Source organism: Halyomorpha halys, unplaced genomic scaffold (assembly GCF_000696795.3).
Source record: "Halyomorpha halys isolate HHAL.00 unplaced genomic scaffold, Hhal_1.1 Scaffold531.1, whole genome shotgun sequence".
Classification (NCBI taxonomy): domain Eukaryota; kingdom Metazoa; phylum Arthropoda; class Insecta; order Hemiptera; family Pentatomidae; genus Halyomorpha; species Halyomorpha halys.
This window is the reverse complement of record NW_027111171.1, coordinates 494,231-522,025: the sequence shown is the minus strand read 5'-3', so window position 1 is coordinate 522,025 and position 27,795 is coordinate 494,231. Positions and strand designations below refer to the sequence as shown.

The 27,795-nt window shown below is 32.1% G+C and overlaps 1 long non-coding RNA gene across 1 annotated transcript in view; it reads right to left on the bottom strand.

Moving 5' to 3' along the window:
- Positions 1-443: 443 nt before the first annotated feature.
- The window catches only part of LOC106683939 (uncharacterized), a 47,822-nt gene continuing 20,470 nt past the window's right edge, over positions 444-27,795 (bottom strand). The window contains exons 2-3 of the long non-coding RNA XR_001343626.2: positions 11,793-12,163; positions 444-2,419 (exon numbers count right to left, since the gene is read on the bottom strand). This is a non-coding gene — a long non-coding RNA (uncharacterized lncRNA). The remainder of the gene's footprint in view (positions 2,420-11,792; positions 12,164-27,795) is intronic.

Genomic DNA, 27,795 nt, shown 5'->3' with positions numbered 1-27,795 from the left:
TTGGCAGTTCGATATCTTCATCTACTAATAAAGGGTCGATTTCAAAATCCTTTTGCTTTCTTAGATTTGGCGTGCAGTAACTTTTATGTTTACCTGTTCAAAGCTTTGAACCATGAACTATTAACCAGCTGGTAATTACTAAGGAACGCAATACAAGTGGAGTACCCTCACGATTAGAGGAAGTTAGTCGAGAGTACAGGATCACGACTCTTCGCCACGTCGTCCAACTCTCTTCTGTATCGTGTGCCGGATGTTCCTCCACCTCGGATTGATTTGGTTTTCTAATATGAGTTTCGAATAGCCTTGTTTAGTGCTCCTATTACTAATTATTATTATAAGATATTTTTGAATCCTGTAATCTTCCATTTTAGACCTGGGGATATAATCTAGACAACGATATATAAACACACACATATATACGTCAGGAAAATCATAGACAAACGATTTTCCTGACAATGGAAAATATATTACAGAGAAGAATACACATATTTTTTTAATAAATATAATAATAATTTGATACAAAAAATGGCTCATAAGATAACAGAAATAAGGATAAAACTTAGAACAGAAATGGGACTTAACAATAATAGAAATTATATAACTGACTATAAACTAAAGATTCTTTCACCATATTCCTCAGATGGCCATTAGGACTCTATTACGTAAATGCGCTCCCTGGGCCAGAGTTCAAAATTTCTCTTCTTCCCGAAATCTTCCTTTCGAAAATTGTCTCCTAGGCTGATACCTCTTCTCTTTGATAGCCATCAGAAGGCTAGCCGCTCGGGTCATTATAGTTACAATCACAAGTTTGATTGATACAGCGGGTTTATTGAGCTGAAGATTCCTAGTCCTTTTCTCGTGCGTTACCTAAGAAATATTCTTAAGAACAATATATTACCTCAAGGATTGTTAAACGTGACTATCAACTTAACAAGTAGGTACAAAAAAACTATTGGTCCTTAAACGATCATTTTACAATAAAAAATAAATATAATGTATAATTAAATAAGTAAGTTAGTCAATATATATAATTTTAAAACAAATATTTCAATTATTGGTAAATTTTAAAGTTAAAGTTTTAATAAAAGAATATAATAAATAAAATGAAATAAAGTCCGTTCAAAGAACGTTTATTGCAGCTGGTCGCTGTTTCAGCAGTTCAGGCATCATTAAGGAAAAAATTGCAAACAGCAAGCCTGAAAGGTCACATTTGTATGTAAAAAACGATATAATAATATAATCTGAAACAGGGGCGCAAATAAGATTAGCAGTTGACAAACGCCACGGAGCACTGCCTAAGATTAGATTCGGAGCACACGTATTGCAAAGATTCTACATTACTAAATAGCGTTTTTATTTCTTGTTTATTCATTTATTTATTTTTACAAGTATTCTTTCTTTTTCCTGCCTTAATATATTTTACTTCCGTGGAATTAAAGTAAGGCCACTGAGGGAATCAAACTGTTTTTAAGAGTATTTTGTGCACAATATGATAAGAAAAAATACAATATCTAATTATATTGTAATTAGTTTTATGGTAAGCGTGATAGCTATGACAATTCACAAATTGTTTTCTTCACGACATCCTTTTTGGGTTCAAAAAATATAAAAATGTCACCATTATTATCCTATAATCGGTTGAGTATGTGAGAAAATACGAGAAAAAAAAAAGTCCAAAGTAAATGTTGGAATGCAAGTTATGTTTAGTATTTTAATTTTAATATTTTAGAGAGTGGCAATAGCTTTCGGCATCCACTTTGGGAACCACTTCGGCATTCGCTTCAGGTTCTTATCCGGCCTGGGCAGGTTGATTTTTATTTCATGGTGGTCCCACAGAATGCTAATTCGACACTTCTGCTCTTGTCATAGTAGCTTGATTAACCTACAGGATAATTCCTCCTCTTCCCTGTACATAAAAAATTACCATATAAAAGGTAAAAAAATAAGTAGGGCCTGGTACTACTTGTTATCACCTTTATTTAAACTGATAGATTACACATGGAAATTATTCAAATACCTTTTCATTCTAAACGAAGAGGATATTCTAACGTATAGTGCAAATTAGATTTTCAAAACAATAGAAACTTTTCTTTGTGTTGATAGGAAAATTCATCTTCCAAAATCATTAAACTTTTTGCCATAGATTTTCCTCAATCTCTACATTGGTTGCTTGCTTTTTAATGTCTAGTAGGTGAAAATTAAAATTCGAAAAAACTATCTAACCTTTTAGATTCTTGAATTTATTCCTAAATATAAGCCATATACAAAGTAGACATTTCAAGTAGGTATGTATTCTATGACCATGAAGGCCATAGATAGAAATATTTTAGTGTAAGTGACATGTTTAGTGACAGGTCAACTTAAGTTTTTCAAATATCAACACAGCTGCGTAGGTCGATAATTCTCTGCTACTTTTGTCCTGAAAAAGAAAACAAATATAGAATGTTAGATAAATGAACAAAAAATAATTGTCTATATCTTTAGAAAGTGGATGGATTTTATATAACAGTAATCAAAATAAGAAAGGATTACGTTTCCTTATTGTTTCACATAACGCATTGCTTTAGAGTCCGGTGTAATCTCAGTTACAAGGTTATCAAGTTCAATCTGAGACTAGAATTTTAATGGATTTCGAAACTGAAGTATTAAACTTAAAAATTAATTTTAAATGTATAATACGTACGAGTGGGATAACCAGATTAATATAAAAGAACTAAGATGTCAAAGTCGGGTTCTATTTCAAAAGATCCTGGGGCGATCTTTTTTTACATTTAAGAGAATTATCTGGACCAGATTTAGTAGAAGAAAGTCTACGAACTAGTAGCAGAGTGGGGGTATAGAAATTAGTATAAAACGATGCGCATTTGATTTGGTCTGAATTATTAAAGGATGAGGAATTTAGAATGTTTTGGTTTATCGTATCTAAAAAACAATAAATATTAATTAGGCCTCACTTTCACTGAAAAGGATCTGTGGGATTTTTTCATTCCTCTTAATCTAGCGGAAATGGATATCAGTAATCCAATTACGATAATAATGTACGAATTATAGGGTAAGCTATAACATAATCCGCGACAGATGCGGTAATAAATTTATTACTTCCGTTAATTAAGTAAAGCATAATACATTTTTTCGAAGAATATTTTTTGAAGAATATATTTCTATTGTTCAAAGAGGTACTTGGATAAAATTCGGCCCTTCATTTACCTTTCAAACCTATATACGTATATACAATTATCTCATATTTAAATACCATGATTATCTTCAGATTTACATTCTCACTAAATTTCTTCAGATTCACAGGAGATGTTAAGAGGAAATCCAGCAACAACAGGACTTTTTCATTTTTTTTTTTAATGTTAATATATATGATTATATGTAGTCTAAATGTAATTTCTGTGTTTATAAATTGATTCACAATTATATATTTTAATTTACTGACTTCGTTTCTATGAATTGTAAATTTCTAACTTTGTAAATTTGTCAATTATAATCTACTAACTTTATCAATTACAACTCAGTGTAAATGAGCCTAGTGGTAGAAACACTTAAAAAAAAATAAATAAATGCTAAAATGATGAGTTTTTTGGTGATGGGAATTTTCTGTTGGTTTTCCACTTCTTTATTCTCAAGTTTCAATCGAATTTTAAGTCTAACTACTTAAATTTTCTTTTTAAGTAGTTCTATTTCATTTAACTTTGAAAGCTTTTGACTATATTAATGTATTGATTGGGGATCTTAACCGGCTTATAGGCAAAACTATGAAATGAGAAGAATAAAATAATGAATAAAAACATAGAAATAAAAACAGGTCAGTGGAAACCACTGGTAAGTAATGTGCTTGTTACTATTATTGCTCCCTTATATAAATATTAAATGATTTTTATTAGGAAATATCTACCATGAATGAATTGAAATATTTTTGGAAGATTATTACTATGAAGATCTTCGAATGTATTGAAAGAATCATTATTGCACCCAATTTTCCAAAATATTATACATTGTAAATTCTAAAACATATCTTTGAGTCTTACTAAATTCTAAAACATATCTTTGAGTCTTACCCTTGTGATGTTAAAAGATCTCTTGATAAAACTACTATTTAAGTTCTCAAATTATTAAATCATTGATATAATTTCATAAACGGCGGACAAGTTTTAAGTGGATTAAAGCAACTATTGCCATTAGAGTTGACACAGACACTCACTCATAGGATATTGTAATTACCTAACTAAGACAGAGCCGGTGGAGGCCGGGGCGGGCGACCGAGGTGTAGTTCAGGGTCAAGGTCGCTTTCCCTAGACTTTCACTACTCCTTGCGCAACACCTGCCGATAGTGTCCTGTGCCCTGTCTACTCCTGATGTCCCCCGTGAAGATGTCGGATCGCCACTAATTGTTTCCATCTCATCGGCTGTCGTTGAATTAATATCCTTCCTCTGCCTTGATTGCACATTTCTATGTGGCTTATTTGACGTCTTTAGGAGTATTTGCATTTCATGACGTCGAGACTACCGCTAGCTACCGCCGGCTGAAGAGGCATCCGGTATAGTATTGCGTAAGAATCAGGAAGGTGATTTGTGGATAGCTCGCTGGAATACCAAGTATAAGTGGGATTCCCTTAAGAGCTTCACTGTAAAGTTTCTGAATGCGGCTACCATACGGATATCCATCAGACCAGTCAGTCACAATACGAAGCTCATACATCATCATCCACAGTTATGTTAAATAACTTTACACATCTTTTATATATTCATATAAAAAAAAATCTTTTTTTAAAAAAAAGGAAGTATTATGTTCTACCCTTGATTTACCTAGGAAGCAAACAACGTACCGCTGATTACCAATACGCAGTTAAAATCATTCCCTATTGATCAATAGGCAATTAGCTAGAAATTACTAAATTAAAAGTAGTTTAAACTAAAAACAAAATAAATGAATGTCTTAGTGGAAGACAAATGTTCTTACCAAACATGATTCGTTGAAAAACAGTTCACTCAACCCCCAATCTACATTCTTAAACATCTATGTGTCTTTTTTGTTGTTTTATTTAGTTTTATTCTTTTTTTTTTTTTTTGTTGTTCGGCATTTTTATTGCCTTACAGTTACGCGATTCGGCCAACTTTTCGCGATGTTCATCAACTTTGGCACAATCCTTGAACCCAGGAAAAAATGAGACATGTATTGAAATTATTATTAACTTTAAATAAGAATTTTAAAGGATAATTTGGAACTCGCCGGACGTCAAATTTATATATGAAAATTATGAATTTTGTTAGGTCAACATCCGACGCCCACGACTTTTTAGATTAGAATATGGCTACTTTATAAAGATTTATAATGTCACCCAATTACCTGGCATAGTAATCCACTTAAATCTTAAATACTCGGATTATTATTTCCAGAGCTATTCCTGAAGGCAAATTAAGCTAATAAATCCGATTAATTTATATAAAATTATATCAAGAGTTATGAACTAACCATTTTCCTGTTTTCTCTCATCATTATAGCCGTTCTGATTATTATTTACGTACTTTCTAATATCTCATGTAATTGCTGACTCTACGTGAGCGGTCAGATTCTCATATGATAGGGATGCAGAGGAGTTGCTCGTTATGGCGGCAACTTCCTAACGATAATTAACAACTTACGATTTCCGTGACTGTATAAACTTTTGTGAAAGAATTATAATTTATAATATAACCATGGTAGTGTTCTAGAAAATGATCAGCTTTCTGATGCCGTTTCTTTTTACATTTCAACAAGACCCCTAATTAGTAAAAATGTGATGATTATAATATAAACTTAATATGATTATAATGTAATCTTCATTATTCACCCTAGAAGTATTAAAAAAAGTCTTTGTAAAATATGTTCATAAGAATGTGAAACTTGAATTATATAATGTTGAAAAACTGGTAAAGTACATTATAATAATAAAAGATAAAATAGAAACCGGTGAAAAAAGATTTGATACATAAAATTAATTGCAAAGAATACAAAAAACATCATTTTATATGTAAGACCTCACAAAATGCACCCTATTATTTAGGAATAATAGAACAAAAAAAGCATAAAATGATTGGTAATATGAATCTCAAAAATATTAAAGCATTAGCTTAACACGGCATACAAAATTATCACAATTTTGATATCTATAAAGCAGAAATTTTAAATATAGCTTCGAATAGTGAAATCAGAAAACATAAATCTTTAAGCATTTCTTAAAATCTTATGTATGTGATAAACTTCAAACCATGCATAAACGCATTAGGTCGATATGTTAACATCATTAACAAAATGAATATGTAGCAATAGTCAGTCAGTATATGGCCCAAAATAAATAATAACATGTAGGGGTGGCATTAGGCTAAACACTTATCAATGGAATGACAACGGCTACTAAGAAGCAGTTATAAATAAAAAATGAAGAAATAAATATGGGTAGTTTTTTTTTTTTTTTTTTAAATATGTATATATTGCTATTTACAACTGTACATTATAATACATTTAGTAAACCTGATCTAAGTTAAATTGGAGTGTTACAGGCGTGTAGGGAAACCACCCACTGGTAGCACTCTAATGACATTTTACCTTCTTTTCAGGCGCCTCGGAGGATTGTCAGGAATGGAAGAGGATGCAAGGTTAGAAACTAGGGGGTTTGAGTGGTTAGGGAGTTTATAATGGAAGGAGTGATATCTGGTTTGGGGTAGATCGGTTACATAGAGAACATTAAGGTCTTTATGTTAAATATGAGTAGTTGATTAAATATTATGGTACACCAACATCAATTTCACAACTAAAGATATGATAAAATTTAATTATCAGAATAAATCCCTTTAAATGAGGAGGACCTTAATTGGCTTTTCTCTAGCTGTCACTATTATCAGTATCAGTTGTGAATAATGTGAAGGTTGATAAGATCTTAAGTATAATACTTTGTAGATGGACTAGATAATGGAACATGTTGTCCGAAAGATGAAATAAATGAGATAAGAAGTAGTAAGGGTTTTTTCCAAAGATTAAAACAAATAAGTACATAAACATAAAAATGTATATAAATGTTTCATATTCTCGTTATTGCTATTTCTATATTTTATGTAGTATTACGATTTGATAAAAAAATATAACAAAATTATTTCAATCAGTTTTTCATTCGAACTTAAACCTAATGATTGGCCTTTGAGAAAAAAATAAGCGAGTCGAACTACCACAAAATCGAGTTATTTCACATTTAACTATTAAGGTTTGATAGATTAATTGCAGAATAAAATAAATTTTTCGGCATCAGAATTAAATAAATAATCTCATTAATGTAAGAAACAACCAATCTATTTGTGTGAATACTCTAAACATTTATTTTAATTGATATTTTTTTTAAAAAATAGGATTATTTTGAATAATTAAGTGAAGCTACATTATATTAAGCCGGTATACATCCTAAAGGCAAAATACCATGACGAGCACCAGAGCGACTACTCACTGTCATTGTCACGGAAGCTTGAGCAGATGCCCGCTCATGTCCTAGACTTTATTATAGTTCATAAATATTTCCGAAGATGTAAAATATATACTACATTCCTATTGAATTTATCATTTACAATTTTCAATATTATAGTAGTATAACCACTGAGTGAATTAAATACAGCCTAAAACATAATAGGTTCTCTACGGTAAGGCGATGCTAATCGGCCATTATCCCTGGACCTAGACCGATTTGTCACTGTCCTTGAACTGTTATTGTTAGTACACACCAAAGTCAAAATGTTTGCGTTCTTTAACAGATACATTTTTTTCTCAAAAATTTGGTAAATATAAATACGTTTGAGTGAAAATGAAATAAATTAACTAAATAAGAGTAATCTTTTCATGATTCCCAGTTATTATAAATAAATATAGAAGGAAAACAGATCGCTGTTAAAGAAACAAAAACCTTCCGCCAATCGTGAGTAGTTGAATTGAACATTGTTGAATTAGTCGAAAAAGGAATGGTTTATATGGTTTGCCGTTACATCGTGGTTTGAACGACTTCTAGTTATAGATTAGAGGACCTTCAATAAATGTTTTAAAGCTAAGATAAGATCAGGTCTAATTCTGCGATTTCGGTGGTGGGGTGCTTAGAAATAAGAATTCCCTTATTTTATGTGGTATGATCTCTTTTCTAGTGAGAGATTAAACCTGTCCCCTACATCAACTTGATACCCGCCATAAGTGGACGTTTTAAAGGTAAGATAAGAAAGGCTTCCATCGGTGTGAACCCGATTCCAGGTCTTACCCATTTTTCAATGTTCCTGGATTTAAACATTTTTTTTTCAAAGAGTGCTCTACTCAATATTAATAAATGTTTTAGAGCAAGATATTCCCGGGCCTGGATTTTGGGGACAAATTTGCAAGCTGCTGTAAAAACAGAATTATGTTTAAAAACTCATAAAACAATAAATTATAGATGACATGATTTCAATAGGGAAATTAAAATATGACTAATATGTGGTAAATATGATAACAAGATTTTTAATTATTCACCTATAACGTAGATAAAAATTGTTGATAAGAAAAACTTAATTTTAGGATTGGTAAGGTGCATGAGTATGGGACAATATTCCAAAACGTTCTACAATGAAAAATATGGAATAGATATATTCATTTTGGAACTTTTTTCACCTCAAAAAATAAAAAAGATTAATATATCAAACCTCCTAAAAATAAAATCCAAATAATATATATTATATTCAACAAATAATAAAATGAAGCAGATATAAACGTTGTTATTTTTATAGATAGATAGCAAGCAGAGAAATTGAAAAAATAAATCAACATAACAGGATGAAGTTTGTTATTAAACAATTTCCTATATTTCCGTAAATCTCAACGATGGGGATGTCGTACATCCAATACCCGTCGTAATATCCTTTCCCATATCTCTACCTCCAATAGTTATTCTATTCTCTGTCGCATGAGTCCTACTTATTGGCCTACATCCTTCAAGAAACGTCCGGATATCCTAATGAGAAATTTCGGAGGTGATAAATATATCTATATCACCTCCCAAATTTCTTATTCCAGGACCATTATCCAACTATAGACGACCTTTCCTCAGACCACAATCCAGTTATCCTTTTCTTACATTCAAATTTCGTTCCTAAGTCTCCTTCATTGATAACAGTACGAGTTGACTAGGACAAATTTCATGATGATTTGAGAAATAAACTGGACTTGAAAAAAAAACACTTAACACTAAACATGACATTGACAAAGCCATAGAAACCTTTACATAATCTATAAGTTTTTGCATATACAACAACACGACGACCAGTAAAATTAACATTCGCATCTTTTTAAACGAAAAACGCACAGCAAGAGTGAATTGGCACAGGACTAGATACCCAACAGATAATATTACTAAATTGACAAACAAACTTAAAACAGAACTTGATAAATTCAAAATGCAAAATTTAAATAACTTAAATGAAAACCTCACGACTACTGACAAATCTTTATGGACGACTACTAAGAAGCTTCTCAACTCGAATTTTAATCGCTCACTTCTTACTGAATCTCAAACATAGAAAAAATTGGACGAATAAAAATCTCAAGTATTCGGTCAGAACCTTTCTGCTCAAGCCGCGCCCTGACATCCTTAATTGAACCCGCCTTAAAGAAGAATTGAATACCCCACTCCAAATGACCCTGCCACCTAAAGCATTTCATCCTTAGAGATATCCAACATCATCCAGAAGTTACCTTCCCGCAAAGCTCCCGGTTATGACTTAGTTACATCCCATATTCTAAAATATCGAAAATCTGTTCTACTCCTCTCCTACATCTACAATGCTGTACTCATATACACATATTTTCTTACCCATGGAAATTATCTGTAATCAAAATGATTCCCAAACCTCGAAAGCCGCCAGAACACCCCACCCATTCTCCTAACATCCTATCTCTCTGTTACCTATCATGGGCAAAATCCTTGAGAAACTCATCTTAAAACGCCTGTACACCATCCTAGACTCCAACCACATATCACCAGTTTGGTTTCCAAACATCCCACTCCACTATCCAGCAATGCCATCGTGTGGTAGATGTAGTCTCGTCTTCATTGGAGCTCAGAATGTACTGCTCGGGAGTCTTTCTTGATGCAGAACAGGCTTTTGATCTAGTCTGGCACCCAGGACTGCTATACAAGATCCGTAAATTCCTACCCCCTACATTCTTCCTCACTATCTATTCTTATCTCTCCGACAGATTATTTCAAGTAAATCACAATTACAACGGCGCTTATTTATTCCTATTCCGTCAGTCATGTATCTCAGGGTAGTATCCTTGGTCCTATCCTTTATACAGTTTTTACAGCTGACATCCCAATCTATCCTAACATTATTCTCATCATGTATGCCGATGACACATGCCTATTGTCATTGAATAATGCCCCTTCCATTGTATCCCAAACCCTCCAATTCCATATCACCAACCTTGAAGCTTGGTGTCAAAACTGGAGGATTAAAATAAATTCCAATAAATCCCACCAAATCACATTTAACATTCGTAGTAAACCCATGACCTCTTGCCCCATCATTTAATAATACCCCACTTATTCCTATTGAACAGATCCGTTACTTAGGACAAACGACTGACATGGATTCTTCATACAAGACTGAAAAGACAGGAAACAACATTTGCTAGATAAACGGTCTAAACTTCCAATTCATTACAAAAGACTGTTCTACATGACTATTACAAGGCCTATCTGGATATACGGAGTTGAGGTATGGGGGCACCATTAAACCATCCAATTCCTCCCGAATTCAATTCTTACAGTCCAAAATCCTTAATGCTTCTTACTTTATCACAAATCAAGTCATCCATCAGAACCTCAATGTCCCATATGTTACCGATTTGACCAGAAGAACCAGATACCAATCCTTCCATGATAAACTCCCCAATCACTCAAATCCACTAGTTTCTAACCTCGGTTCTCCTTTATTATCTAATAATCCTCCTAGGCGCCTGAAAAGAAGATTCGAGGCCATCTTCTTTTCAGGCGCCTCTACTTTAGAAATGTTTTTGGAGTATTATCAATGGGTATCTCCTCATGTTTCTATCATGTCATTATATCACTTAAAGCAAATTTACTTGATGTATATATATTTATACAGTTTTAAATAACAATAAATAAATTATTACAAAAAATAAAATATTTCCGCATTTCTTTTGTAATAATGGTGCTAAATTCTGCACTTCAGACCGTGTAATCTAAATGTTAAAATATTTTACTGATTACTAGTCTTTGAATTATTAGTATATTATTGAAGTCTACTGCTATTTTAATTATTCAATCATTAACTTAATCACAGATAATTTTCAAAAATTATACTATCAAATGTAAACGGTAATCAGCCACGACAGCTGATGACGAAGTAACAGCCGTCCTTTTACTTCTTTAGGTGTTTCAAAAGTGCAAGTCTGTCGTCATCCGGCTAATCACAAACACGAATTTCACATTTGAATCAACACTAGTATCATTTGAGAATTTATTGAGAATATTACGACATTGCCTATTTAGATTTTTTACGTTGTTTCGCTGTTTTCAATTTTTATTGCCCTATCGGTCTTAATCGGGTATTTAATTTTGTTATAACTTTCTTGCGTCAGTGTTTCTGTAATAAAATTGTATTTCACATTGTATTGTTTTCTACTAGTCAAGGAAACTCAGACCATTTTCGTTCTTCTGGGAGTATTTTAAATAAATTGAAAATGTAAATATCTAGAAAACAAAAGATTCCAAATAACTTACGACTGATAAAGCTCGATTTCAGTTAAAGTAAGAAGAAAATCTTAAAACAGTTTGTTGTATTGGTATTGCGTTTGTGTTCTGAAATAAAAAAATTAAAAATAGCCATCTTTATTATTTTTTTATAAAAAGCAGCCGCTAAATAGGTTCTAATGTTTCCTCAGAGATAATAAGAAAAAATTCATTCCTTTCGCTAAATAACCTATTTTCAGTTTTGGTACATAAGAACCTTCGTTAAGGTTCGGTAATGTAAGGAATGGTTCATTTCTGTCTTCATTCACTAGCAACTGTCAGATTAGGGCAGAAAGAAACTTTTTACGCTGAGAAATCGTTGCTTAAAATTTCCTTCTTAGACCTTTTTTATATGAGCACACCTAAAAAAAAAATTAATTGTTAGTACTAGTAATTAAATTAATATTAATTATATATAATATATCTAATTAATTATAATATAATATAGCTAAATAAAAATAAAATTTTATATAGAAATATGTAATTAATATATGTCCGATCACGGATTGATTAGTATGCTGTGTAATGTAGCAACCAAGATGTATTTGGGCAGCATGAATGAATAAAGCATTTCTTTCTCTTTCTCTTTATTCTTCTTCAGCTTTGATCAATATGAAATTTTCTGTATATTTATCCTTTTATTCCTGTTCGATGTACATGATTCTTCTTCCTCATAATAGTAGGCGTGTACCAACACGAGAACAAGCGGTGCACAGTGGAACGACCGTACAGTAAACATTTGGGAAAATTATGAAAACTTGAATATTTAGAATCTCTTATCAATTATTATTTAAAAAATAAAAAATTTAGATCTTTATTAATCATGTTTGACATTTTCCTTGTTCATAATAACTCTTTATTTGTTCGTAATAAATTATAAAATCAATGTTTTCAGCAATAACGTAATACTTATTGTTTGGTAGTAGTTTTTTGTAAAAAGAACATTAAATGTAATTCTTAAATTAATTCTAATCAAAGAGTATCTTAATATACCGAAAAAAGTGTAAAAGGAGACAAATGAAATAAGAATTAAAAAATGTTGGATATTTTTACTAAACAAAATTGTCTGCTTCCAATTTTACTTTAAAATTACATTAAACCTCTTATTAGTCTGCACTGTAATTGTCGTAGAAAAAGCAATGAATTTGGAAGTGAATTTATTTCAGGTTTTCACATTATATTGTATTTTTTTTCAATTTACAAAAAAACGCCCAAGGTCACCGAAAAAAATGTCAGCATATGCTTAAAAGGCCACTTATACAGATTATAAATATACAAATCCATCTTGTATAGAGTTGCCCCTTTTCGAATAACTTTTTTATTTTATTTTTTCTTATTGTTTGTTGACTTAATAAATGAGCACGGATATTGGAAATCACAACTAATCCCATATATCATTTCTTTATATTGTCCTTCGAAAACAATCAAACAAAAGTAATTTTTCGAATTATCCACATTTAGTTTCAGTTTGTCTTGTCTCTTTCGTTGGGTTTGGTAATTATAGAAAACAGATCGTGGACTACAGTAGACTCGATGATTCTCATGAGGTATCTAATGAGCTTCCTTCGACTTCATATGTAGGTAATAAGCCTTAATAAGTTTTAGTACCTTTATAGAATTGACAAAAAGGCCAAAACGAAGCCGTAGTAAAGGTGTATTTAGTTAGTTGTAAAATAAAATAAAAATAAAATTGTATAATGAATGTTATTTTTTTGTCACTCTATGCAATAAAATCCAGATCTATTGAAAAATTACTAAATATTGTTAGAGACTCTAGGAATAATATTGGTGGAAAGACTTTTAGGGCTTTTACTCGTAACAAAATTTTATGTCATAAAGTGAAACGTTCTAAGATCAGTAGAAGTGGATATATTAGTAAGTGTCCAGCCCTCTGTGTGGGTCGTCCGTCGTCCCACTGTGTGGCGGGCGGAGATGAGCACGGAACGGAAAAACCGTACTGCACGTGGGCTGGACGATAGTTTTGAATCATGTTTGAACAAAACTATTGTGTTCATACATTTTCACTACCTAATTTTCCGTACTTGTAGTTTTGATAGTGTCATCAAAACTACAAGTACGGAAAAATTAAGTTTCTTATCGATTTTTTTTAATATAAAATATTGATGAAACATTCAAGGGTTATATTCTCCACCGTTATGTTTTAAAGTAGAAAATATATCAGGCTAATATAACTTAAACTCTTTTTATGATTCTATATAGCAGAAAATAATTATAAAACGTGAATTACTTTTTTAACGTTTTAAAATTATTTTAAGAATTATACTATCAAGCAGATAATATACAATTTAGAATTATTGTATTATTTACAAAACTCTGTTTATACATTATTGTTAGCAGTCTAATTACTCTAGGGAATGAGTTAGCTCTGTTAGTGAGGCGCTGCGTTTCTCTCGGGGCCGGTTTCGAGTCCCATTGTGACTTGTAATTATTTGTTGTGTTAAATCAGCCCCACGGTTTTGATAAAATTACTCCACGTCGACCCGTGGTTTTGAGAGCCCTTCTGAGGTGAACACCCAGCCTCTATAAAATGATTTCTTAACCAAATCCTCTCCTGGCACAACTGTTGGTCTAGAAACAGTTTGGCGGGCGGACATTAGTACAGACTTAGGAACGGAATAACAGTACTCCCTGTGAGCTTGATGATAGCTTTATCGCGTTGGAACAAAACTATTGTGCTCCGACAATTTGTGATACATTTTTACTATCTAAATTTCCGTACTTCGTACAGTTTTTATAACACTATTTAAATATCTAAGCGTTACTTGAAAACAAAAGGTCTTTTACGATTGGGCTATTTTGCTTTTTAATATGAACTCAGTTATTATTAATGTAATATATTATTGTAAATAATGAGCGGTTAAATGGGAAAAAGATCCCAAGACTCTCCATGAGTTGTAGTGGCGCAAGTTTTTTTTTCTAATTACTTTCTTCTAACTTTTTTAAACATCTTATGAATCAAACAGACAATCCGTATCCTGAGTTAAATATCCCTCCTTTCAACCGACTATTGTAACTATTGAACAGTTTTTCAACTAATTAATATTTTATAATTTTGTAATTCATATTTATAATAATTCTGATAAAATTGTTACTTCTGTACATTAATGTTTCATCTTTGACACACAATACTACATAAAAAAACTAGAAACCTCCATAATTGTTCATGTTGGCTGTTGATGCTCTAAGTCGGAGATATTTAGGTCGTGCTTCCTCGAGGGTTTCTACTCATCTTTCAAAGCTAGCTCTGCATTTCACGGTACCCGCCTGAGGTCATGCTAATAAGAAAAAACGATATCCTATATTTATGTTTCACTTCTTTATACACCAGCATCGTAAAGAAAACGTACAATAGGAACATATCGTATCGATAAACTTTATCCTATTTCGGCAAAGAACTTAGCAGCAAGAGAAGGCCATCACCCACACCCTCTGCAAGGACAATAAGAGGAGAAAGTGGGCTGATGAAGCCGCTGTACCGGAGAAAGCATGGCTCCGACTTTCATCCGAAGCCCTCAGTTTGTGGGTTAACCTTCGGGACTTTATCCGTTGTACATTACAGCAACCTATGATTTGCTTATCAATTATTACAGCTATTATATACAACTAATAACACACATCAACATTTATTTATTTTTAATAATAATATATAAGAGTAATATTTATTAGTAATGCTCAAAACTGTAACCTACCATGACTTTAACAGGCCCATGTTTCACAGAATATGAAATGAATGTTTTCATTTTTAATTTCTAAAGACTAGTTTCTTTTTGGTAAGAGTACTTTCAAACATAATTTTTTTTAATCTAACAATGGAATACGCTTTTTAGTACCACTGATTTTCACCAACAGAATGAATATCACAATGGCTGTGGTCGATTTGTTCCGGTCGTACTGAAATATTTCTTTTACTTATCTTAAATAGCAATATTCCATTTGCCTGTAAAGTGAACTTTCCAAACTGTAGCGATTATTTCAAACAGGGATAATGAAAATGACCAATCCGTTGGTTTCAGGATGTGGCGAGAACTACTTAGAGTTCCCATTTAGCATGAGATGTACAGAAAAACATCTGAGTGAAGAAGAAGCTGTAAAATCTTGAGCGAATATTCCTTAAGTATAGATTAGGACAAAAGGTATTCTTGAGCCTCTTCCACGAGGGTCCAGGAACAAAAGGACACTGCTTGCTCACTTCCCGCTTTCTAGATAAATATTCAGGGTCATACTTTCTTATCTTCCTGTTAAGATACTTGCGCGCGGCAAGAGTCGAGAGGCGGTTACTTCCGCAGCAATAAGTCTCAGTAGAGGTTATCTTCGCGATAGCGAAAGGTTATCTTAAATTACCAATATGTAAATCAGGAACCACCTCCAAAAGATTCAACTTCCCTAGTTCGACTTGTAACATTCGATAAAGTGATTGGATATATCAGAGTTTAAGATTAAATTGAATAGAATAACTAGCTCGAATAAATAAATCTGTTCGAAGAAGCAGTGACGTAGGAAACCTGAGACATTTCTGTCCTGCATTGTCTACCAGCGAAAAAGGTTTGGTAATTAGGACTTCACTTGAACATTAGAATCTTCTATCAAGGTTCCTTCCGAAACGATGAAAACATAACATTGACACAGACCTCTATAATATATACTTTTGGAATATATTTTGTATATATATTTAATAAACTTCCCTTTTTTTAAAAAAAAAAAAAAAAAAAGAATTTCTTTTACTTAACCATAATTTAGCATGTTTAAATATTTGAGAGTAAACCAGCCAACCCTTCAATGTTATCCTCTTTTTACATCATTTTTGATTTTTTTAATAAATGCATAGTACCATTAGGTAGTGTCTCAGATGACTGAACATATTTTTCCATAAAAATTTCTTTGTCTCTAGTCTTTGATATTAATTTTTAAGGAAATAGCGCACTTCTCAGGGACAAGAAAAAATGAGTAGCTTATTATGTCTTCAAAAATGAATGGTAGCGAAATAAGATTTTTAGACAGAAAAAAAATAAAAATGAATTATACTTTTATCGTTTTTGTTTTTTTAAACTTTCAGCTAATTTGGTATCGAGTAATAATTAATGTATCAATTTTTAAAATCAGTATAATTTCTAAAAAAAAATTGTATCAATCGAAAACGGCAATTTGGATTCAAATTGTGCTGTAAAAAATGTAAGCAATATTTAAAAGTGATTCTCCCTTAATTCTTACTAATGTCACCGCTTCAGGCTTTAACAAGTCCTTATGTCTAGTTTAACATCTCTCTTTGTTTGCCCAGTCTACGACGCTGGCAAAAGGACGAAAGGTCGCTTATGATAATAGCTTAAAACACCTAAAGTTTGTTAAAAAAAAAAAAACTTTTCTCCTATATAATGCCAATTTCACATTGAGGCTGTTTGCCAATCGTCAGACTCAATTCCTCCTATTAAGAAGCCCAAACCTTGTTTATATCTAACTATTGCTTCCAATGGATTCCCTGAAACCCTCCAAGGAAGGATGGCCTTGATAGCTACCAAAAGACTCCCTTTGGAGCGCCACCAATAGAATGGTTTCTTCATAAGGTAATATTAAGACATATTTATCACATATCATATTTCCTTATAGATGCTTGATTACTCGTAAATCTCAATAAATAGATTAACAAAAAGGAAAAAGACACAGTTGATCTTTAAGAACAATAGGGAGTGAATTATCAATTTTTTATCCTCAGTGAATACAAACTTGACCTGGTGGCCTATGCGGCTAAATTATACACTATTAAACTGTGTAAAAAATGTGTATTCTAAACTGGATAGTATTATGTTCTTCTTGGACCAAATATCAATAATGTCAATCTTTCCTCTTGCCTGATTGAGATAGCGTGGCATTTCACTATGTGTCATGACTAACGATGTATTATCGGCATTTATTACCTAATATTTTAGCACGATAAGACGGTGCTTAGACACGACCCCTCAATAGCTATCATCTTGTGAGTGTCCGACACGAGCTGTTACATTGAACCTTCAGTGTCTTAAGATGCCGTGAACAACTCAACTCCGTAGGTAGTAATGTCGTAACTGAGGGAAATCTTTCTGGGCTCATCTCGCTTAAAAAAAAAAAAGGATTATTTATGGACATCGAGAATAATATAACTATTCCTTCAGTGATATCACTTTCAGAAACCTTGGGATGAAGTTGTTTTCAAATAAGATACAAGCTACGTGTGGTTTATGGCTTTTGTGACCTCTCATTGGAAGATGATAAGCGTGAAAGGACGGAAAGATTCGAAATTAGTAAGTCTTAGAAATATCTAAGGTCGTTATCCTTGGGGTTAATTGAGTGTATACAAAAATATAATATAAAATTTTAGTAAAAAAAAACAAACAATATTGACCTTTAGACGAGAAAACTACAAAAAATAGAGACGTTCTGTCTACAGGATAGTCTATAGCGGAAGATGTCATTCTGAACTTTTTTTCTCACAGTGTTTATGCCCGGTATATTTAAAATTCTAACTGTTCTCAATGGGCACTCTATATTCAACGAGTGGAAAATAGCGTATTAGGTAAAATAGATGATGGAGCGATAGCGAGACTTAACAAATCAGATCACACAGTTATTGCGCATTAGACTGAGTCATGGGCTTCACTTTCTAGGCAAGTGATTCATCCGTTGTAGGGCCAAGTCTGTTTTTTCATTGCATCGCTATAATAATTTGAAGTTACGTTAAGTAAGAAAGTCTAAGTTGCCCGAAGAATGCAAATGGACCACTTTTTGGCACCGGGTCGTAGCAGAGAAGTTTCTCTACGGTTCGATAAACCCATAAGGTGGTAATGGCCATGATCCCGTCGAGTCGTCTAGTCGCGTGTCTAGGGCAGTGGTTCCTAGCCCATTGGTCGCCGACAACATTATGATTTTTTTTGTGAGAAAAAAATGATATTTTGAAAGTGTTGACAGATTCTGGAATTTTTTAAAAACTTAAAATAGAGTTATGATACTGGAAAGTTATAGCATATAGCAGCCTGTAGTTGTAATAGAACATTCCAAAGTTTTTTTTGTATATTTATCTATTATAAATAGTATTTTTCGTATTCATTTCTTTTAACCTTTTTTAAAAAAAGGTTTTATTGGTTTCCCTATTTTGCAAAAGGGAAACCAAGTATACACAATACTTAAGAATACAAATTCAATAATTAATGTGTAGTCCTGTATAAAAGATATAGATAGCATGGCTCGTCACACAACTTTCACCTTACTTTATTAATTCATTATCTTAGGGTTTCTCTGGGTTAACCAATGAACCAATATCACTTTGTTCCTGCAAAGAATAGAATACTTTAACAAATATAACGAAGCCGTGTACACGGATCGGAAGATATCAAGCGGTTTCTGATTGTTCCGATTAGAACTTCTGTTTCTATTTTTTATTTTTTAAAAAATTATTTGCCAAATTCTTTAATATTTTTTATTTACCATTGTTTATTATTGCTATCATTAGGAACTAGCTATATATATTAAGCTAGCAACATTAGAGATATTTTAGAGGATGATTTTTAATAATTATTAAAACATTAAATAAGTTATTCTTTAAACTCTGTTGAACAATTTTAATAAGAATAAACCCTACCTTATGTTGAAGACCACTTAATTGTGCATTTATTTATCCTAAAATGTACAAAATCGATTCTCTGAAATGCCACATTCATTGGCTTTATTTTAACGGAAAAGTTGTAACATCTCATAGTACATGAGCCGGGGAAAAAGTTATCTCACCCCAATTTTTGATTACTTTAATGAAAACTATGTATAATTACTAGCTAAATTGATGAGTCTGCCAAGTATAGGCAGAGGGAATAAAAAATGGTGGCTGTTTCAAAACCTTAATTTTTCATTCGGAGCTGTGTATCTTAAAAACTACCAACAACACCAGAAAATCTAAGAGAACATTATTTAAAGAAGAGTAATTTTGCTGAAAGATTAGCCCTAAAAGAGCTATTTACGTCCAATAGTTCTCGGGATATAGCTTTTTCAAAGCAAATTTTCTTAAAAATCTTCTGAAAGATTAGTAGTTAGCTAATTTATATTGAGAAATCTATACCTCAGAAACTATGAAACGTACAGATGTCTATTAGCACTCAAATTAAAGCTAGTTTAATGGACTATAAATAAGTTTATGACCTTTACCTTCGTAGGAATTGTAGTTTTCATGATAACTATTTTCATGTAAACTATTACTCCTACGAAGATAAACATCATAAAATACATTATAGCTCATTAAACTAGCTTTAATTTGAGTGTTAATAGACATCTGTACGTCAAATGGTGTTTGAGATATAGATTTTTCAAAATAAATTCACTGATCTTTCAGTACGTCCCATACGACATTTTTATGAAATGTTGCTTTTTAAAAAGCTATATCTCGAAAACTATTTAACGTAAATAACTCTATTAGAGCTCATATTTTAGCAAATTTACTCTTCCTTTAAATGACTAAATTGAATCTTCTTAGGTTTTCTTGTGTTGTTTCTACTTTTTGAGATATAGAGCTGCGAATGAAAAATTAGTTTTTTTTTATCGCTTTGAAGGAGCCACCATTTTTTATTCCCACTACCTATACTTGGCAGACTCACGAATTTTGACTTGTAATTATACATAGTTTTCACTAAAGTAATCAAAAATTAGGTTGAGATAACTGCCTTTTTTCTCCTCTTGGGCTCTTGTACTATCAGTTAAACACATACACCCTAAAAAGGTTGTTTATTTTCGTACGACTTTTCGTTTTTTGGTCAGGCTGTTCACATATATACAGGCACAAAGACCACTTTGCGAGACTTAGTTTTTTTTTACTAAGGGAACGTTAAAACGTGTGTTTACGTTGAAAACTCTAATTCGAAATTTTTTACAATCGTAATAGTCCTCTTTAATATATATTCTATATATAGGTAAGTGAAAGTAAAAATATGAAAGGTATGTAATAAAATTCAAAATAGAGTTTGGTCATGATCATGACATCATCACAAAATGAGTATTTAGCAATCATAGGTAATTGAGTAAATTAGAAAACGAATGAGTACTTTTCCCATAAAATCTATATACAAACTTGTGAGCTTGATTAAAATGAAAATAAAAAATAAGAGTTACCAATTACTGTGACAATATTGTAAGTATATAGTGGTCTGAAATATTTTAAAACCATCAAAAATACTTTAACTTGTGAATTCCAAAACAGTATAATTCAAAACTAATTTTAAAATAAAAAATAATTCCTCGTCCCCATCTTTAGTGGAATTGTCGATTCTCCAGGCTCCGATATAGAGGAAATAATAAGGATTTTGGTGTCTCCCTAATTATTTGAAAATTATGAATATTGGCCTTCCTGAATTATCTTTTCGGCTTTAAAAACTTTAGCGAAACTTGTCCTAAGTCTTAAAGTCCCTCCAACCTTTTCTTAGTAGCATAAATCTTCAAGAATAGAAGGAAAAAGGGTAAACGGCGTATTGAAGGTTTTATCTGTCATTGAAGTCCTTTCTCAGATTTTCATGGACAATTGTTTAATTGTTTGATTAATTCGAAATCCAAAGAACTCCCCGAAAATTCGAAATGTTGGTTGGAAGAATGATCAAATTTGGAATTTGATGGGATCAATATCATTGAAGTTATTGTATCGGTGTTAGCAGCTAAAGTGCTAGTATATTTGATATAGGTAATGTTTAGCTTAGCTTGTTAATTCAGTTATTTGTTTTTGTGTCCTTATCGGTCGTGGCTTTCATAACATAGAACATTAACTTGCATAACCTTGTTAAATTGATTTCTTATACCCCCTTTGCATAAACATCTGCTAAAATGGTACTACATTTTAGACGTGACTCCAAGATAAAATCACACATCTGAATGCAACCTGATACGAGGTGTTGAGTGCTAGAGGGTACAACTCCCCTTCGACAGCCCCTTTATCTGGCCATTGCCCACGACTAAAGCTCATCCACCGATGTCTCTTCAATTATTCATTTGCACGGCAAGCACTTGACAATGATCAATATTTATGGGTTCTTGTAATGTGTTGAATATACAATTTCGGGGTTACGTAAAATGTCTAAAAGACATTTCTCTTTTTCTATGTACTCTTCTAAAATCGAATGGTCACTCGGAGGTTTTTCTTGTTCCTTCGATTAAATGAAAAATCCATTTCGCACCAATAAAATGTAAGGGCATTGCAAACTTTATATTTTTATTCAGATATATTTTATAGATCAAATAGTTAATTGAACCAGAATGAGCCGCATAAAAACCTTTATTTTTTTCTATTTCGGTTACCTCAAGAAGCCTGATGGAAAATATAATTAATTCTAGATTAAAATGATTAATTCGTAATTGTCTCAAGAATTTTAATTGCTACATATCAGGACCCTTTCAATCAATTAAAGGTGAGAGTTCCCACTGCCGAAAGGTGTCTTAACTAGATAATAAAAAGAAAGGTTGTGGGGGATCCAGCACCTAACTAAAGCAAGGATCTATTGTGTTATTAGTTTTTTTTTTTTTAATTTCAAAAGTACGGTCGGCTTTGTTTAGTTAGAGTAGGGTAATTGGCCGTATATTGTCGAGGAAGTTTAGGTCAACAACGCCGATTCGATTCCAGCCTGAGCGGGTTGACTTTTATTTCATGGAGATCCTACAGAATTAAATCTTGACCTTCGCAAAGCAGATTGTAATAGGTTGTTACCTATAGGATAACCTCCTCTCCCTCCACCTTCTGTGCGTCAGATATGAGCAGCTAGGGGGAGAGGGGTATATACCATAATCTTTAATATTATTAGTATTTTACCATCATGAAACATGCTACCAAGAATTAGTCATTTAACGGAGTTTGAATTACATTTCAATGCTAATCAAAAACATTACTGTTTATTTCTACAATACTTTCCATAAATAAACAAGCTAAGTAAACACATGAAATAAAAGAAAGCCATCCTGAAAACAAATGTTAGAAATGCACGGGTTCTGTATGTGTAATTCACAGTCTTAAAAATCAATTTTTAGAAAATCAACTCATCCCAGAAACAAATTAGCTTTTGTGAACTACGAAAACTTCAAGAAAAACGGTGGTGTTTTCATAGATACCGAGGCATACTGGCATAATTAGATATGAGGTGGAAGATAAAGCAGCCAAGGTTCACTCTGGACGACGTTAGAGCTTATACAATCGCAGGAATTTTCCGTCTTCTTAGACATGACAGAAATTTTTCATTAAAGAGAAAATAGAAAAATCTTATAAAAAAAAAAAAAATAACATCCAAATTATCACAATCAGCAAAAAAACTGGTTTCCACTTTTTTTTTTTAATATTTATTTATTGCTATTTAAAACTGTACATTATAATACATTTAGTAAATCTGAGCTAAGTTAAATTGGAGTGTTACAGGCGTGTAGAGAAACTACCCATTGGTAGCACTCTAATGACATTTTACATTAGCTGGTCTTGTGTCCATCTTCTTTTCAGGCGCCCCGGAGGATTGTCAGGAATGGAAGAGGATGCAAGATTAGAAACTAGGGGATTTGAGTGGTTAGAGAGTTTATAATGGAAGGAGTGATATCTGGTTCGGGCTAGATCGGTTACATAGGGAACATTAAGGTCTTTATGTATGATTTTATTTGTGACAAAGTAAGGAGCATTGAGGATTTTACGAAGGATTTTGGATTGTAAGGATTGAATACGAGAGGAATTCAAAGGTTTAGTGGAGCCCCAAAGTTCAACTCCATATGTCCAAATTGGCCTTATTACAGTCATGTATTTCCAATTTTTGGAAATTAAACCTTCCGTGCATCAGAAGAGCTTACTAAGAATATTTTACTACTAAAAGAAACTTCATCCGCCATAACTAAGATCCACTAAGTTTCATTTCAAAATTTTCAAATGTCTCGAAATGGCCTATTGAGACCTTGAACATATAATTAAAAAACATTGTGAATCATCCCTCAATTCATATCGATTAAGTGTGCAATAATTGTAGAGGAAAAAGATTGTTTTCATTAAATTTTTTATAAATATTAGGTTTGGTACATTTTAAACTATCATTTACTCTTGTAATTGAACCTTTACCTATTTGAAGCAAATTAGTAGATAATTAGTTAATTTAAAAAAAATCCCTGTGTCGATTACTAGAATATCAGTAAATAACTAACCAGTCGACGTTCAGCCAATCAAGATATTAGCAGGACTGGAAAACATAAGATTAAATTAATCCAGACCAGATCTAGCACATCTAGCATCAATTATCAAAAAAAGGATTAACACGACAGATGTAACTTTTAGAGAACTTATATGTAAAGAATAGCAAATTTTATAGAATGGGCAAGCCACAAAAAGCTAAATTGGTGAAATCGACAGAAAGAAATGGGCTTCATGTTCCACACTGTTAAAAAGAGAAGTTGTCATCGTTGAGCTCCAAATCGGATACTGCTGCATTACCCCAAGAATCCATACGAAAGTGCCCGAAATGAGTCTTGATTCTAGAACATATCAATGAGGATTGTCAAAAGTACATAAGAGGAATCGACTTATTTGTAGTTCCTTGGTCTTTTGTTCTGGCACCAGATAACAATCAGTAACATCTTTCCGCAGTCATAAAAGTCTAAAAACACTAGGAATCTAAAGCTGAAATACATTTTTTCGTCGATGTTTCAAATAATAAAAAGAGGGCGATGATAAACACAAGTAGTTTTTAGCTCTGTAAATGAAAATAAATAAATAAACATATGAAATGTTTCAAACTACTGTATTATTGTATGCGACTAAACTATAATATAAATATAATTGTAATATGTTTTGCGAAAAAAGGACGTAATATGATACCGTCAGAGAATTTGGTCTATATCGGTGAGTTAATTGTTCTTATCATGCAATTAAAATATTTGCTAAAGCGTAAAGACAGCGGATCAGAAGCAGTCACTGTATACTCGCATCTGAGATCCTCCTTAAAGATACTCGGTGCCTGTGTTACATAACCATTGAAATACGGTTGACTGCATCCAGGTGCACCGCTCCGTTATAAAACCTGCACGAACTTCCCTAAAGATCTCATGAGAACATAAGAAACACCTGAAAAAAGACGGGGATCTTTTTCGATGCCGTCAGTCAGGGAGGCGATGCCCTCCTAACGAGTAGGATGTAAACGACAGCCTAGGCGTGACTGGACAAGAGACACATTCTTTTATCTTGTTTAGTTTTACTAAAAGAAGGTGAGGTTGTGTAATTTTCGTGAAGTGAACAGGAGGCCTGTCTAGGAACCATTACGCTGTGAGGGATAGTTGGTCTGAAGTATATAGATAGTCTCGCGTGGGCAGGCATCTATACTTGTCATCGGATCTCATTAAATTTAAATATCATTTCGAAAGTTCAGTCCTAAAACTTTTTTTCATTCTGGACAATTTTATCATTCTATGCTCTATATTGACAGCAATTAAATAAAAACCTGTTCATAAATAAATGCCTGGTGTTTCATTAATTTTAAATAAAGATAGAATTCACAGTGTTCATTACCTATTTGCAGTATATTTTAAATGTATTGTTACATCTGTCGTGTTAACCCTTTTTTTATAATTGATGCAAAATGTGCTAGATCTGGTCTGGATTAATCTTATGTTTTCCAGTCCTGCTAATATCTTGATTGGCTGAACGTCGACTGGTTAGTTATTTACTGATATTCGAGTAATCGACACAAGGATTTTTTTAATTAACTAATTATCTACTAATTTGCTTCAAATAGGTAAAGGTTCAATTACAAGAGTAAATGATCGTTTAAAATGTACCAAACCTAATATTTATAAAAAATTAAATGAAAACAATATTTTTCCTCTACAATTATTCCACACTTAATCGATATAAATTGGGAGATGATTCACAAAGTTTTTAATTATATGTTCAAGGTCTCAATAGGCCATTTCCAGAGATTTGAAATGTAACTTAGTGGATCTTAGTTATGGCGGATGAAGTTTCTTTTAGTAGTAAAATATTCTTAGTAAGCTCTTCCAGATCTTCTTAACTCTCTTATATTTTAAATGACGACTCTCATAATTAATTTATTAATATAGTTTTATAACGACATCAAATTGATGTTTTTTCTTATCTGATGCACGGAAGATTTAATTTATAAGAATTGGAAACCAGTTTTTTGCTGATTGTGATAATTTGGATGTTGATTTTATTTTTTAATAAGTTTTTTCTATTTTCTCTCTATTGAAAATATCTTTTTCCATTGGAAATTTTCCAAGTTATAATATTGACCTCACTACCGAAAGAAACTTCATCCTCCAAATCTAAGCTCTATTAAGTTCCTGTTTTGAAATTTTCTAAACTCCTAAAAAAAGTGGTCGACAATCGAATCTTAAATGCGTAAAATCCAGGAAACAGGCGTAAAAATATATAAGTATTTATATTACATATCTCAGGAAAGAAAAGAGTCCAAGTTGTCTGTTTAGGATCTACTTTATTTGTTATCATAATAATTATTATGTAAAAATATTCGTTCCAAATATTGTACGAAAATATTTTTTTTATTTTTATTTAATCACAAATCTGCTTGGTGGGTCTTATATGGTTCATAAAACAGGTTTTTTTTAAATAGTTGATTATTGGGAAGAGGTATAGTCTCGTACAAAAGACACACCTAACTATGGTAGATACAACATTATAAATTAAAAAATAATATATGTTTAAATAAATTGATAACTGTCGGTAACTGGGAGTGGAAATTCAAAGGAAAATAAGTGATCCATCAAATTTGAAATTTTGATAGACCAGGAAGTTCAATATTATATGGTATGTCTGTGAGGTTTGATGGAGAACACTCTATAAATATTTATTTATCTAATTATTTTAGGTGAGTTTAACTATATTCCACCATTTAATAATATTTTTTATTAAAATCACTTAATAAAAATGGTAACGAAAATTGAATGTCCAAGTTTTCAGTGGTGTATTTTACAATGGCTTGCTAATCTCTCCGTGATGCCAAAAAGATATAATTTAATAGGTGACATCACAAATTAAAAATGCTAAAAGACCCAGATTAAAATTAGAAAAAGACAACAATCCTTGAACCTTAAATTATAACTAAAACCTAATTCTCACAGAATTAGAGATATATCACTTACACATAGGAACGACGGTATTAAGCATATATAAATACAGAAAGAGAGAAAGACTAATTGGTTTTTATTACCTAGGTTTTAAACTTACATAGAGACAAGGTATAAATAAATATATTAATAACTAATCACATAAGTAATAAAGTCATTATTACAATAACTAATAAATACATAATACCATAGAATTGTAATAGTAAAAAAAGCAAGAGAGGCTATTAGGGGGAGGGAGAGGAGAAGATAGAATAGTCTAATCTATCTACGTAGAAGATACGTAGATGGAGAATGGCAATACTAAAGAGAAAGTGAAATTTCGATCTATTGTTTCTTTGAAGGCTATTTTTATAAGAACGCAAACATCAATTATTATTTCCCCTTATACAATGAAGAAAAAGTAGTTGGGATTCCGTCTGCTTACGAATAAAATAATCATTTGATCTTTCAACCCATTCATTAGAACAACTAAAGCTGTTGGAACACGTAAGCACGTAAAGCTATCAATTACTGTTACGAAACAGCTCGATAATTTTTGAGGAATCTCAAATTCACACTTATGGGCCACGATGGTTGCGCAAGACAGGAAGTAGGCCTGCGTGGCGAGTTCCATTCAGCCTCGGCTTCCACAATATTTATACAGGAGGCTGGGAACTATTGCGGTGACCATTAGTATCCGTCAAACGTTTCATTTAGAGGTAAAAAAAAAACATTTCTTCGGTATTTTTACCCTCTTTTTGTGCTGTTACGTCAGTATAATCGTTATAGCATTAAGATATGAAAGGCTGCGAGTAATTTGAGAGAGAAATGCTTTATTGATTCATGCTGCCCAAATACATCGGGATGCTACATTACACAG